Raw genomic sequence first — 14505 nt, forward strand, 5'->3', positions numbered from 1 at the left:
GCATTAATTTGTTTGCTAATTATCCCTCCTTCCATTGGATCTATGCCACTTGCTTTGAGATGTGTTCGGTTTTTCTGCTGTTGTCATATTAGCACAAGCCATTTGGAGAAGAAAACAGAAGATTGTTTTAGGCTATCAAAAACACAATAATACAGCCAGGAAAAGGGACATTAGAAATGTAGGAGTAAATAATGGTAAGTAAGGTTATAGGCGGTCAAACGATTAAAAAAGGTAATTGAGTCAACTTGTCAACTTGTTTTGACATCACATTGTTGTCTTTAGCTGTGTAGATGATGTATTTTGGATGTTTGCAGTGTATTTTGAACGTTTTCAGACAATGCGATTAATCGTGAAAAAAATAACTGAGTGCAATAAAATGACAGAAAGTTAACTTGAGTTCATTGATGAACTCTAACAGCCCTATATTTTCTACCACTGCTGGAAGCAAACACTGTGTTCAATACCATCACTAATTGGAAACGTTGTCTGGCAAGGCTGTACTCTTCATCTACAATAGCTGTTGCAGACAGGGACATTTAGCCACGATGATATACTTACAGTGGAAACATCCCACTGAAAGGAGCAGTCTGCGTTTCCTACGTCCATTTTTAGACTTTTAAATGAATGATATATACTAATATATTCTTGAAGAACATAACTTAGAAATGCCTCATGAAGTTAGTTCAACTGTTGGATCCCCACCAGAACCCAAAATATAAGCATGTTTAACTCCATGGTTTGTAAACAACATAAATGTAAACAAACACTGTATAGCCTTTACACATGGTTGAAACTATCATTTTGATATCATGGATGGACAGTCCTTGCATCCATAGCTCTCTTTAGGAATTTGATAATCGTTTCATTTTTCCAATCCCATCTTTCAGCTGTTTACCAATAACAGTGGTTGGGTGTTTGCTTTGTTATTGTTTGAAAGGCAGATTTCCCCTTTAACTGTACATGCTTCAATCTCCCCATAGGGTAAACAACCTCTTCAGAAAATGGAAATAACAGTTATCAATAGGGGAAATGCCAATGTTTTCCACACTCATGGATCACATTATGCATGTACAGTGCATTCAGAAAGTGTTCAGACCCTTTGACTTTTCCACATGTGTTACGTTACAGCCTTATTCTATAATTGCTTAAATACTTTTTTCCCTCGTCAATCTATACACAATATCTGATAGTGACAAAGCAAAAACAGGTTTTTCGATTTTTGTATTTAAAAAAAACGGAAATATTACATTTACATAAGTATTCAGATCCTTTACTCAGTACTTTGTTGAAGCACCTTTGGCAGCGATTAGAGCCTCGAGTCTTCTTGGGTATGGCGCCACAAGCTTAGCACACCTGTATTTGGGGAGTTTCTCCCATTCTTCTCTAGACTCTGACTAGTCTCCCAGTCCCTGCCACTGAAAAACTGACTAGTCTCCCAGTCCCTGCCACTGAAAAACTGACTGGTCTCCCAGTCCCTGCCACTGAAAAACTGACGAGTCTCCCAGTCCCTGCCGCTGAAAAACTGACTGGTCTCCCAGTCCCTGCCGCTGAAAAACTGACTGGTCTCCCAGTCCCTGCCACTGAAAAACTGACTGGTCTCCCAGTCCCTGCCACTGAAAAACTGACTGGTCTCCCAGTCCCTGCCGCTGAAAAACTGACTGGTCTCCCAGTCCCTGCCACTGAAAAACTGACTGGTCTCCCAGTCCCTGCCGAAAAAGTCCCTGCCATTATGATGTCCTGACTGGTCTCCCAGTCCCTGCCGCTGGAAAACTGACTGGTCTCCCAGTCCCTGCCACTGAAAAAGTGACTGGTCTCCCAGTCCCTGCCACTGAAAAACATCCGGACCCTGTATACTCCACCACGGCCACCCTACTAATACACACACGAACACACATGACCAGCCCCTAAAACAACCACCTAGCTGCAATTTAAAAAGGCTGCAGAACACACACACAAACGCTGCACAGTGCTATAAAACTTCTACAGAACACACACTGAATTTGTCATGATTGAACTACCTCACATCACATGAAGCCTATAGTGAAAAAGAGATTCTATACTCTCCACAATACTCACTGAGACGTAGAACTGTCGAACTGCTGCTCAGGGTCAGCTGGCTGGCTCCACTCTGTCAAAGTACTGGACAGCAATAATACAGCCAGGAAAAAGGGACATTAGAAATGTAGGAGTAAAATAATGGTAAGTAAGCAAGTTATAGGAAAAATGTTCCAACTACCTTATTGAGGAGCAATTTTCTCAACAGCTCGCTTTTCTCTGCAACTCTATGGATCATCATGTCAGTATCCAGGGCCATTAGGATGTCCTCCTCAGTAACCATGTCAGTATCCAGGACCATTAGGATGTCCTCCTCTGTAACCATGTCAGTATCCAGGACCATTAGGATGTCCTCCTCAGTAACCATGTCAGTATCCAGGGCCATTAGGATGTCCTCCTCAGTAACCATGTCAGTATCCAGGGCCATTAGGATGTCCTCCTCAGTAACCATGTCAGTATCCAGGGCCATTAGGATGTCCTCCTCAGTAACCATGTCAGTATCCAGGGCCATTAGGATGTCCTCCTCAGTAACCATGTCAGTATCCAGGTCCATTAGGATGTCCTCCTAACCAGTAACCATGTCAGTATCCAGGGCCATTATGATGTCCTCCTCAGTAACCATGTCAGTATCCAGGGCCATTAAGATGTCCTCCTCAGTAACCATGTCAGTATCCAGGGCCATTAGGATGTCCTCCTCAGTAACCATGTCAGTATCCAGGGCCATTAGGATGTCCTCCTCAGTAACCATGTCAGTATCCAGGGCCATTAGGATGTCCTCCTCAATAACCATGTCAGTATCCAGGGCCATTATGATGTCCTCCTCAGTAACCATGTCAGTATCCAGGGCCATTAGGATGTCCTCCTCAGTAACCATGTCAGTATCCAGGGCCATTAGGATGTCCTCCTCAGTAACCATGTCAGTATCCAGGGCCATTAGGATGTCCTCCTCAGTAACCATGTCAGTATCCAGGGCCATTAGGATGTCCTCCTCAGTAACCATGTCAGTATCCAGGGCCATTAGGATGTCCTCCTCAGTAACCATGTCAGTATCCAGAGGCCATTAGGATGTCCTCCTCAGTAACCATGTCAGTATCCAGGGCCATTAGGATGTCCTCCAGTATCCAGGGCCATTAACCATGTCAGTATCCAGGGCCATTAGGATGTCCTCCTCAGTAACCATGTCAGTATCCAGAGGCCATTAGGATGTCCTCCTCAGTAACCATGTCAGTATCCAGGGCCATTAGGATGTCCTCCTCAGTAACCATGTCAGTATCCAGGGCCATTAGGATGTCCTCCTCAGTAACCATGTCAGTATCCAGGGCCATTAGGATGTCCTCCTCAGTAACCATGTCAGTATCCAGGGCCATTAGGATGTCCTCCTCAGTAACCATGTCAGTATCCAGGGCCATTATGATGTCCTCCTCAGTAACCATGTCAGTATCCAGGGCCATTAGGATGTCCTCCTCAGTAACCATGTCAGTATCCAGAGGCCATTAGGATGTCCTCCTCAGTAACCATGTCAGTATCCAGGGCCATTAGGATGTCCTCCTCAGTAACCATGTCAGTATCCAGGGCCATTAGGATGTCCTCCTCAGTAACCATGTCAGTATCCAGGGCCATTAGGATGTCCTCCTCAGTAACCATGTCAGTATCCAGGGCCATTAGGATGTCCTCCTCAGTAACCATGTCAGTATCCAGGGCCATTAGGATGTCCTCCTCAGTCCAAGTATCCAGGGCCATGTCAGTAACCATGTCAGTATCCAGGGCCATTAGATGATGTCCTCCTCAGTAACCATGTCAGTATCCAGGGGATGTCCTCCTCAGTAACCATGTCAGTATCCAGGGCTATTAGGATGTCCTCCTCAGTAACCATGTCAGTATCCAGGGCCATTAAGATGTCCTCCTCAGTAACCATGTCAGTATCCAGGGCCATTAGGATGTCCTCTTCAGTAACCATGTCAGTATCCAGGGCTATTAGGATGTCCTCCTCAGTAACCATGTCAGTATCCAGGGCCATTAGGATGTCCTCCTCAGTAACCATGTCAGTATCCAGGGCCATTAGGATGTCCTCCTCAGTAACCATGTCAGTATCCAGGGCCATTAGGATGTCCTCCTCAATAACCATGTCAGTATCCAGGGCCATTAGGATGTCCTCCTCAGTAACCATGTCAGTATCCAGGGCCATTATGATGTCCTCCTCAGTAACCATGTCAGTATCCAGGGCCATTATGATGTCCTCCTCAGTAACCATGTCAGTATCCAGGGCCATTAGGATGTCCTTCTCAGTAACCATGTCAGTATCCAGGGCTATTAGGATGTCCTTCTCGGTGGCCATCAGCATGAAGACCTCTAGGTGTTCTTCTGAGAAAGTGCTCCTAAGTCTGCTCTTGATACACTTTAAGGTAGAGAAACTTCACTCACAAGCTACCTGGGTAACTGAGGGAACTTGAATCCAAGGCCAAGGATAGGGTATGCATCAGTCAGCAGGTTGTACCGTCTCAGCATCTGGTAACAACACAGTGGACATTCTTTGCAGGATGAGCAGCATTTATTCTTCATGTTCACCTGATCTTCATTTCCATCAGGGCCATCTTCCACTGTCCTGGTCATGTATTCCTACAATCCTGAACTTTTCAATCTTTTCCACTGTACAGCGAGGCTCCTCAGCTCACACTGCATATTGCAAATTGTCAACTTGGCTATCAAATCGAAGCAAACGTTTGCTGAGCTCTTGAAGGGCTGTCTAGGGAAGACCATTGGATGTTATTTGGGAGAAGTTTTTTGGGTCCAGAAGGGCTAGGTCAGCATATAGAGTGCCATGAGACAGAAATCGCCTGTGGATACAATCTGTGACTGTGCCCATAATTTGATTAGGGACTTGAACTTCATAGGCACTCTACTCTCTGCCCCTGTCAAAGCTTCATCTTGAGCCATCTCTCCGGACATGATTTTCTTCTTTCTTGCCCTTTTCTGTGGCAGAGTGACTTCTACCTCCTCCAGCTCTCTGTCCTCAACCTGTTCTTTGATCTTCTTATTTGCAAACTGAACAAATGTGTCTGTAGCTGACTTATAATGGTGTCAAAGTTCCTTGACATGCCTTTCAGGGTTTCCTGTGTAGCCACAACCATTCAATGAGCAGACAGGATGTCCATCCCACTTGTCTGCAGGTATTTGGACAGTGGTGACGTGTTCTCAAATATCCCAAAACTATTTGAACTGTCAGTATCGTCTCCAGCCGGAGGAGAGCCTCAGTAAATGCTCTTGCCTTCACCGTCAATGTATGGCTGATATTGTGAGGAGTACTTAAACATAGAGACCCTGGTTTCTGGGCAGACACCTGACTGCCACTGAGCAGAATTTGAATGTCTGCTTTGGAGGACCTTCAAATGTATTCCTCAGCACTACTTCTGTGCATGTTGCTCTTCTCATGCCCTTCTACCCTTTGGTGAACATGTTTCCAATCCGTCATTCCACTCAATAAAATACTGCTGTCAGTAGGCTTCGCAAATGTCATACAAATTAAACAGTATAACACACGGCTTTCTTCACTGTATGACAGCCATTTCCTATTGGTGCCATCTTTAAACCAGAAAACCCTCTGTACCACAGAGTTTTTGAGTCCTGCATAGGGTGAAAACAAAAAAAAATGTTTTTAGGTCATCTGACTTTCTTGAAATAAGGTCATCTGACTTCCTTGAAGAGCCCACCACCCTTCCAAAAGTGCAGCCAGGATAATGGCTCCACAGCCCCCTCCACCCCCTGTTCCTGAAGATCTTGGAACAGAGGAGCCAGCCCAGGTTAGCCTAGAATCTTACCCTATGTTTTTTGTCCAAAAACGTTCATTTAACAGCAACCTGTTCATAGGAAGAGAGTGGCTGGAATACTCGGTTACTGCAGATGCGTCATTTTAGTTCCCATGTTGAAAGGTCTGCATTGGGTCCAATGCTAACGCAGACAAGGCCATCACGGACATTCTAACTGGAAGCATACTATTGACAGAACCAAATTATTCGCTAGGCATCATAAAGCAAGGAGCATTTGAAATGCACTGCACCGTGGAAGGAAAAACTAATTGTATCCAACTGCATTCACATAGGCTGTTTGTAACAGGGTGAATTACCCTATCTATCTTGTAGCCTATATTAATTGTCAAATAGGCCTTTCTTTACTGTATAGGGTGCTGTCCACACACACACACACACACACACACACACACACACACACACACACACACACACACACACACACACACACACATGTCACACATTATGACACACACACACACACACACAGGGCCACCTCAGTAACCACAGTATCCACATGTCCTCCTCAGTAACCATGTCAGTATCCAGGGTCATTAGGATGTCCTCCTCAGTAACCATGTCAGTATCCAGGGCCATTAGAACCAGTAACCATTAGGATGCATCCTCACAGCCTAGCCCAGTGCTGTTGCTGTTGATGCTGGCTGCAGGCAGGGCCTGCCTCTGCCTCAGGGAGAGTGTTTCTCATAAGAGCCCTTTCGGCTTATTTAAATATGGGAATATTTTAAAATGACAATTCTCAGCTCCAGATGCAGATAGTCGTCAGGTCTGCTCCTGTGGGATGCTGCCAAGCTGTTCCTCCCATATTCGCCACCATGCTCCGCACTCACAAGGAGGCTACAGCGGTGTTCGAGGAGCCTCCGCGTCATTTGTAGAATTAGATTTTTCTCTGTAAATACAGAGCACTCGGCACGCTCTGTGTACAGAAGGGACTGTCCCAGAGGGCTGTGAGGGTTTGGCTTTCAGTTAGTCAGGCCATTTTTCTACTGACTATTGCCCCAGCCTCTACCACAACGCTGTTTGATTGTGGTGATGTTGGTTAAGAAGCCTTTAGAGTACTGATCTGTGTATTGTTTGTGTGTGTGTGTGTGTGTGAGTGTGGCTTATTTCACATATACACTGTGCTCTGTGTCAGAGGGTAGAATTTCCAATCTTTTACTGTTGATTTGAAACAGAGAAAGGGGTCAATGCATAACACACAGTAGATGTTAAGAACAGGTCTTTTCACAATGCAGTGGTTGGTGCCTTTGGGCAGAAGTTGGTGCCTCTGGAAAGCATTTTCATCAGATCAATTATGGATGCTTGTCTCAGTATATAGGAATTATTTCAGACATTTACAGGCAGAGGAATCCATGGATTAGTCTTCATACTCTACATGGAGGATCCACAGATGTGTTGTGACTTGTAAGTGCACTGCATTTACAATAGCCTGGATTCATAAAAATACAAGGGTAAAGATAACTGCATACAGAGCTGTATCTTTCCTTTACAACTGTTCATCGGGGCCTACTAAGTTCAAGTATATTCTTCACCATGTTATATATGTACAATTTGAGTGATATTTCCATTATGTTCTTCAGATGCTTATTCTTAGACCAGAACCGTAGCCTCGTACAGGGCTCACCTTGATGTCTCTTACTATTACCAGCTGAATGGATGGAGAACTTGCCCTGAGCACTTCAGCTTTATCTCCAAAGGAATAAAACAGACAGCTGTCATTTACGTTAAAGTGAATACCATCCAGATGTATTCCTTCTGTGTGTACGTCTGCTGTGCGAGAGGAGAGGAGAGGAGATGAGAGGAGAGGAGAGGAGATGAGAGGAGAGGAGAGGAGTGGAGAGGAGAGGAGATGAGATGAGAGGAGAGGATAGAAGAGGAGAGGAGAGGAGAGGAGAGGTGGAGAGGAGAGGAGAGGAGGACAGAGAAGCAGAAGGTTTTATCAGCTGTGATAGTATGACACCTCTGCGCTGGATGAGGGGACAGATGAGTTTGCACACGCTCACTGGAGCTCATTTGCATCTGGCATGGTGAAATCTGATCCGATGAGGGCCAACTACTTTTGAGGAGAGCTCGAGTCGTGCCTCCTCGCAGACACACACACACACATGGTCCATGCCATGTCCCTCTGCAAGCTGAGTCCACCCTACTCATCGCCCCTCAGCGTGTCAGCCCTGCTCCTCATCCGTCCATCGCTCTACTCGAGTGTCTCGGTGCTCTGTGCCATCCCCCTCTTCACACTTTAAACACACATACATACGCACAGACACACGCACACGAGCACACGCACACGCACTCACTTACACACACACACACACACACACACACACACACACACACACACACACACACACACACACACACACACACACACACACACACACACACACACACACACACACACACACACACACACACACACACACACATACTCTTCACACACGAAAGTAGCTCAAGAGGACTGATATACAATGCGGCCAATTCTGTGTATTTGATTATTAGTCTATGTAATGATTGATCTGTGGTAGAGTGGGCTGGCAGAGAGAGACACATCGTGCAGAGAGGAAACCATCATGCAAAGCTGCTCTGTTTCTCTCTCTCTATATTATCTTCTCTCTCTCTCTCTCTCTCTCTCTCTCTCTCTCTCTCTCTCTCTCTCTCTCTCTCTCTACCATCTACTCTCTCTCTGTCAATTTTTCAATTCAATTCAATATTGACATGGCAAGTTAAATTGCTTACATTATCAAAGTATCCATATAACAAAAATGGTGGGACCAACCAAAATATTAATGAGAATAATAATACATTAAAGCAATAGTAGTAGACCAGTCTCAACATGACTGAGAAGCCACATGGCATGGTATGAAAGAATATTGACATTACATTGCACTTTTCACTGGGTTGTTTTGTTTATCCGTTATTTTAGCAGGTAAGTTGACTGAGAACACCTTCTCATTTGCAGCAACGACCTGGGGAAGAGTTACAGGAGGACACGTATTTGGCTGCCAAAACTGCACATTTGATTTTTTCTTCATCTTTTATAGTTTCAAACTCTTTGTACTGAATGAGAATTTTGGGAAATAAATATTATCTTAGGTCTGAGTATTTGTCACAGTGTAATAGGAAATGCAGCTCTGTCTCTACCTCTCCCCTGGAGCAGAGTGAGCACAACTTGTCTTCTAAAGTCAGACTGTGCTCACTGAGTCTATACCTAAACAGTGTTTTCCTCAGTTTTCTATCAGTCACAGTGGTCAGATAGTCTGCCACCATGTTACTGTATGTTTAGAGCCAAATAGCAGGGAAGGTTGTGGTGTCTTTCCAATAGGTGATATATATATATATTTTTTGCTTTGTGATGATTTGGCTGGGCCAGATTTTCTGAGTGATGTTTTGAGGCTCTTTTGGGTTAGTGAACTGAGCCTCAGATTCACCTGGCTGAGGGGATTTTTGACATTGTAGAGCTGTGTGATGGAATGTTTTGGGGTCACTTGTTTTTAGATGGTTGTAAAATGTGATGGCTCTTTTTTCTATTTGAATAAGGAAAGGGTTTTGGCCCAATTCGGCTCTACATGCGTTATCTGGAGGTTTTCTCTCCATTTGCAAGACAGCCTGGCAAAACTCTGCATGCAGTATTTCTGCTGGATGTTTGCCCCATTTGGTAAATTCATTATTAGAGAGTGGACCCCATACTTCGCTGCCATATAGAGCAATTGGTTCTATAACTGATTGGAACATTTTGGGCCAGATTCAAATTTGAATTTAATGGCATATAATGCTGTGCTTGCTTTGGCTCTCAGCTCATTCACAGCCATGTCAAAGTCACCTGTGTTGCTGACAGTTAGTCCTAGATACGTTAAGTTTTTAGTGTGTTCTAACAAAACTCTGTCCAAATATAATTTAGATTTATCATCCTGATTTCAATATCTTTTTGAGAATATCATTATATACTTTCTGTTTGTTTGACGGTCAGAGCTCAGGTCTAACAGAACCTGTGCAGATGATCTAGATGCTGCTGCCGATTCTTCTAATGTTTTTGCAAATTCATTAAGGTTAAATAGTGTTGGACTTATTGGGCAGCCCTGTTTCACTCCACATCCCCGAGAGAAGAAGACTGTTTGCTTGTTGCAAATCTTACCTGCACATTTGTTTTTAGTGTACATTGATTTAATAACACCATACGTTTTCCCTCCAATACCACCTTCTAAGAAGTCCTTTGTGCCAAATTGAATCAAATGCTTTCTTGAAGTCTACAAAACAGGACTAGATTAAGCCTTTGTTCTGGTTTACTTGTTTGTCAATTAGAGTGTGGAAGGTGTAAATGTGGTCTGTTGTAGGATAATAAAAAAAAATCCAACTGGCTTCTGCTTAGGAAGTTGTGTACATAAAGAAATTATGTACATAGTCTGCTATTTATGATACTGCATATTTTTATAGATTGGTGTGATCAAACCTTGGTTCAAAATATCAGGGAAAATACTGTAGTGAGGATAATGTTGAAGAGTTTGAGTATAGCCAATTACAATTTGTGGTCTGTATATTTGATCTATCTATCTATCTATCTATCTATCTATCTATCTATCTATCTATCTATCTATCTATCTATCTATCTATCTATCTATCTCTCTCTCTCTGCTCTCTCTACCATCTCTCTCTCTCTCTCTCTCTCTCTACCAACTACTCTCTCTCTCTCGCTTTCTTTCTCTCTCTCTCTCTCTCTCTCTCTCTCTCTCTCTCTCTCTCTCTCTATCTCTGTCTACCTCTCTTTCTCTGTCTCTAGCTGCTTATTTGTGTCATTCTCTCTTTCTCTCTCCATCTGTTTCTGTCACTCCTTGATCTTTAACGTTATTTCCACCTCTATCTCTCTTAGGCTCTCGCTCTAACCGCTCCCTTTATCTCTATACTTCTCGCTCCTTTTGCCTCTCTCATTCTTTCTCTTTGCCCCTCCCCTCATCTCTAATACATTCACATCTGGCACATAATGATGGAGTTATTTATATTACTGTTTAAAGGAAATGCACCAATCACATGAAGATGTACAATAGAGTGAAACAGTAGGTTGTTATTAAAAACCACCAAGTCTCATCCATAATGATCATGTCATAGGTAAACCTACGGTCTTCAGTCATCATTAATGCATATCCACAACGCTTCCTCTTCATAAGGGTGCTTGGGCGTCTCTATGCATGAGATATTTACATTCCATAGAAAGTATGGTTATCTGTCTGTCTGTTTGTCTAGTTCACTCTGTCTGTAGATCCATCTATCTTCCCGATAGATCTCTTTTCTCACATATTTTCCAGCTAACTCAACACACCAACACTGAAACTATGCTGTACTGAAAGGTAATAACAATGTTATTACATTGGTATGGTCTATTGCTATTTTAGTTGAAAACCAAAAAAATCACAGGTGCTCAATTTGTAAGATTTCTGTCCAGGAATGTATTTTCATAATTAAAATAACTAGTGTTATTAGTGTTATTTTACCACCTGGTGAAAGGCCAGAGGTTTCTACACTAGATTCCATCAAAATGTAAATGTCTTAGTTCTAGGTTGATGATACTGAGATCTGTTACATAAGACCTGGAACCATTATAATGAATAACCATTGGCTGTATGTGTGCTTCTCTTAGTTACAGGAGTACCACTGGGGAATGAGCTCGGGTGCCTGGGCGATTATCTGGGATAATGTATGTGTTATGGAAAATATATGCAAATTGTCTTTGCTTTTTTCTCCTTCTAAATTGAAGAGACATATGAATTTGCATCCGTGTTATGCATCTACATAAAACTGCTAAGCCGTACAGATGATCCGATTGCTGTGAGGGGGGAGTCACTAATTTCTACTAATAAATGTTTCATTGTGTGTGAGCCATCACAAGTTTTCTCTTGTTGGTTAGAAATATAGTGATTACCTCACCTTGATATAGGTCAAACCTTCCCCCCGAGCCCCGCCCACCGTCCACCTGGTTGTAGTACCTGCCACCTACTCTAAGTGGAGGAAGAGAGCCACAGTGTCAGGTATCGCCCCTCAGCTCTCCTCTTCCTGTACACATCCATCTGATTGAAGAGTTATGAGTCTATCCCGGGCTAAATGACTCTGACACACCAAGATTCCTGCCCACCTGGGCTCAATCAGTCTCACTTAAAAAATCTTATTTCACCAGTGTCTCTAATGCCGAGACAGCAGCGAGGGCAATTCTACAGTAATGTTATCACATCTCTTCTGGAGGGAATGGGGTGATCCCTCTCACATACCAAAATATGAACTGAAAGAACAGTTGAGAAAGAGGAGAAAAGAGAGGAAAGAGGACGCAGGTTTGTCCCTGATTTGGTGAAGCAATTAAAACAGGTCACGTGACGAGGGAAGGTGTCCAGTTTCAGAAGTCCCGATCGCCAGAAAACGATAATGCATAACAGCAGCTATAAGACAGATTTGACAGTGCAATCCGTAGTCGCTGTGATGAGGAGAGCAGGTAGGTCCCTCTGGGGTCTTAGTAATAATGCTCTGTGCAAAACAACAACAGCCCAACTAGCACAGAGGCACTTTGGAGTTTTTTTGTTTGTTTGACACCTGCTTCTTTTTCTTCTTCCTCACCTGGTTAAGTCTCATCTGTCGAAAGGCCTGGAATCGTGGGGAAACTAAATTTACCCACAAATCCCTTTGTGGTGAAAACAAGTGAACTTTCATATTGCTGATTCTGTCCACCCACAAATAACTTCACACCAGGGACAGAATGATTGATACTCTTCATCATCTCTCCCCCCCCCTCTCCCTCCACCACCAACCTCCCTGATTTAATTCCAAACTACCGCCAAGCTGTGTCACCCATACCAAAGAAGGAACTCCCCAATGTAGCTGCGCTATAGCCTATTGATCCACAAACAGCAGGAAACCAAACTCAATGCATCCGAACACAATACCCAGATTGGATGACAAAAAACAAAACTCTGAAACCACAACACAAGACAATTGCAATGACAGGAAAAACGTGTTTGAGTGAAAAAAATGTAGTTGGCACAGTTGAAGTTGGAAGTTTACATACACCTTAGCCAAATACATTTAAACTCCGTTTTTCAACAATTCCTGACATTTAAGCCTTGTAAAAATTCCCTGTTATAGGTCAGTTAGGATCACCACTTTATTTTAAGAATGTGAAATGTCAGAATAATAGACAGAATCATTTGTTTCAGCTTTTATTTCTTTCATCACATCCCCAGTGGGTCAGAAGTTTACACTCAATTAGTATTTGGTAGCATAGCCTTTAAATTGTTTAACTTGGGTCAAACATTTCGGGTAGCCTTCCACAAGCTTCCCTCAATAAGTTGGATGAATTAGGCCTATTCCTCCTGACAGAGCTGGTGTAACTGAGTCAGGTTTGTAGGCTTCTTTGCTCACACATGCTTTTTCATTTATGCCTACACATTTTCTATAGGATTGAAGCCACTCCAATACTTTGACATTTTGTCCTTAAGCCATTTTGCCACAACTTTGGAAGTATGCTTGGGGTCATTGTCCATTTGGAAGACCCATTTGCGACCAAGCTTTAACTCCCTGACTGATGTCTTGAGACGTTGTTTCAATATATCCACATTATTTTCCTACCCTCATGATGCCATCTATTTTGTGATGTGCACCAGTCCCTCCTGCAGCAAAGCACCCCCACAACATGATGCTGGGATGGTGTTCTTCGGTTTGCAAGCATCCCCCTTTTTCCGCAAAACATAACGATGGTCATTATGGCCAAACAGTTATATTTTTGTTTCATCAGACCAGAGGACATTTCTCCAGAAAGTATGATCTTTGTCCCCATGTGCAGTTGCAAACCGTAGTCTAGCTTTTTTACTGTGGTTTTGAGGCAGTGGCTTCATCCTTGCTGAGCGGCCTTTCAGGTTATGTCGATATAGGACTCGTTTTACTGTGGATAAATATACTTTTGTACCTGTTTCTTCCAGCATCTTCACAAGGTCGTTTTACTGCGCTGTTGTTCTGGGATTGATTTGCACTTTTCGCACCAAAGTACGTTTATCTCTAGGAGACAGAACGCGTCTCCTTCCTGAGCGGTATGACGGCTGTGTGGTCACATGGTGTTTATACTTGTGTACACTATTGTTTGTACAGATGAATGTGGTACCTTCAGGCATTTGGAAATTGCTCCTAATAATGAACCAGATTTGTGGAGGTCTACAATTGTTTTATGAGCTTGGCTGATTTCTTTTGATTTTCCCATGATGTCAAGCAAAGAGGCACTGAGTTTGAAGGTAGGCGTTGAAATACATCCACAAGTACACCTTCATTTGACTCAAATGATGTCAAAACAAAACACATTTTATTGGTCACATACACATGGTTAGCAGATGTTAATGTGAGTGTAGTGAAATGCTTGTGCTTCTAGTTCTGACAATGCAGTAATATCTAACAAGTAATCTAACAATTTCACAACAGCTACCTTATACACACAAGTGTAAAGGAATGAATAAGAATATGTACATATAAATATATGGATAAGCGATGGCCGTGCGGCATAGGCAAGATGCAGTTGATGGTATAGAGTACAGTATATACATAGGAGATGAGTAATGTAGGGTATGTAAACATTATATAAAGTGGCATTGTTGGATGTTTGATGTCA

The sequence above is a fragment of the Oncorhynchus masou genome, chromosome 30 (genome assembly GCF_036934945.1).
Source record: "Oncorhynchus masou masou isolate Uvic2021 chromosome 30, UVic_Omas_1.1, whole genome shotgun sequence".
NCBI classification, from domain to species: Eukaryota; Metazoa; Chordata; class Actinopteri; order Salmoniformes; family Salmonidae; genus Oncorhynchus; species Oncorhynchus masou.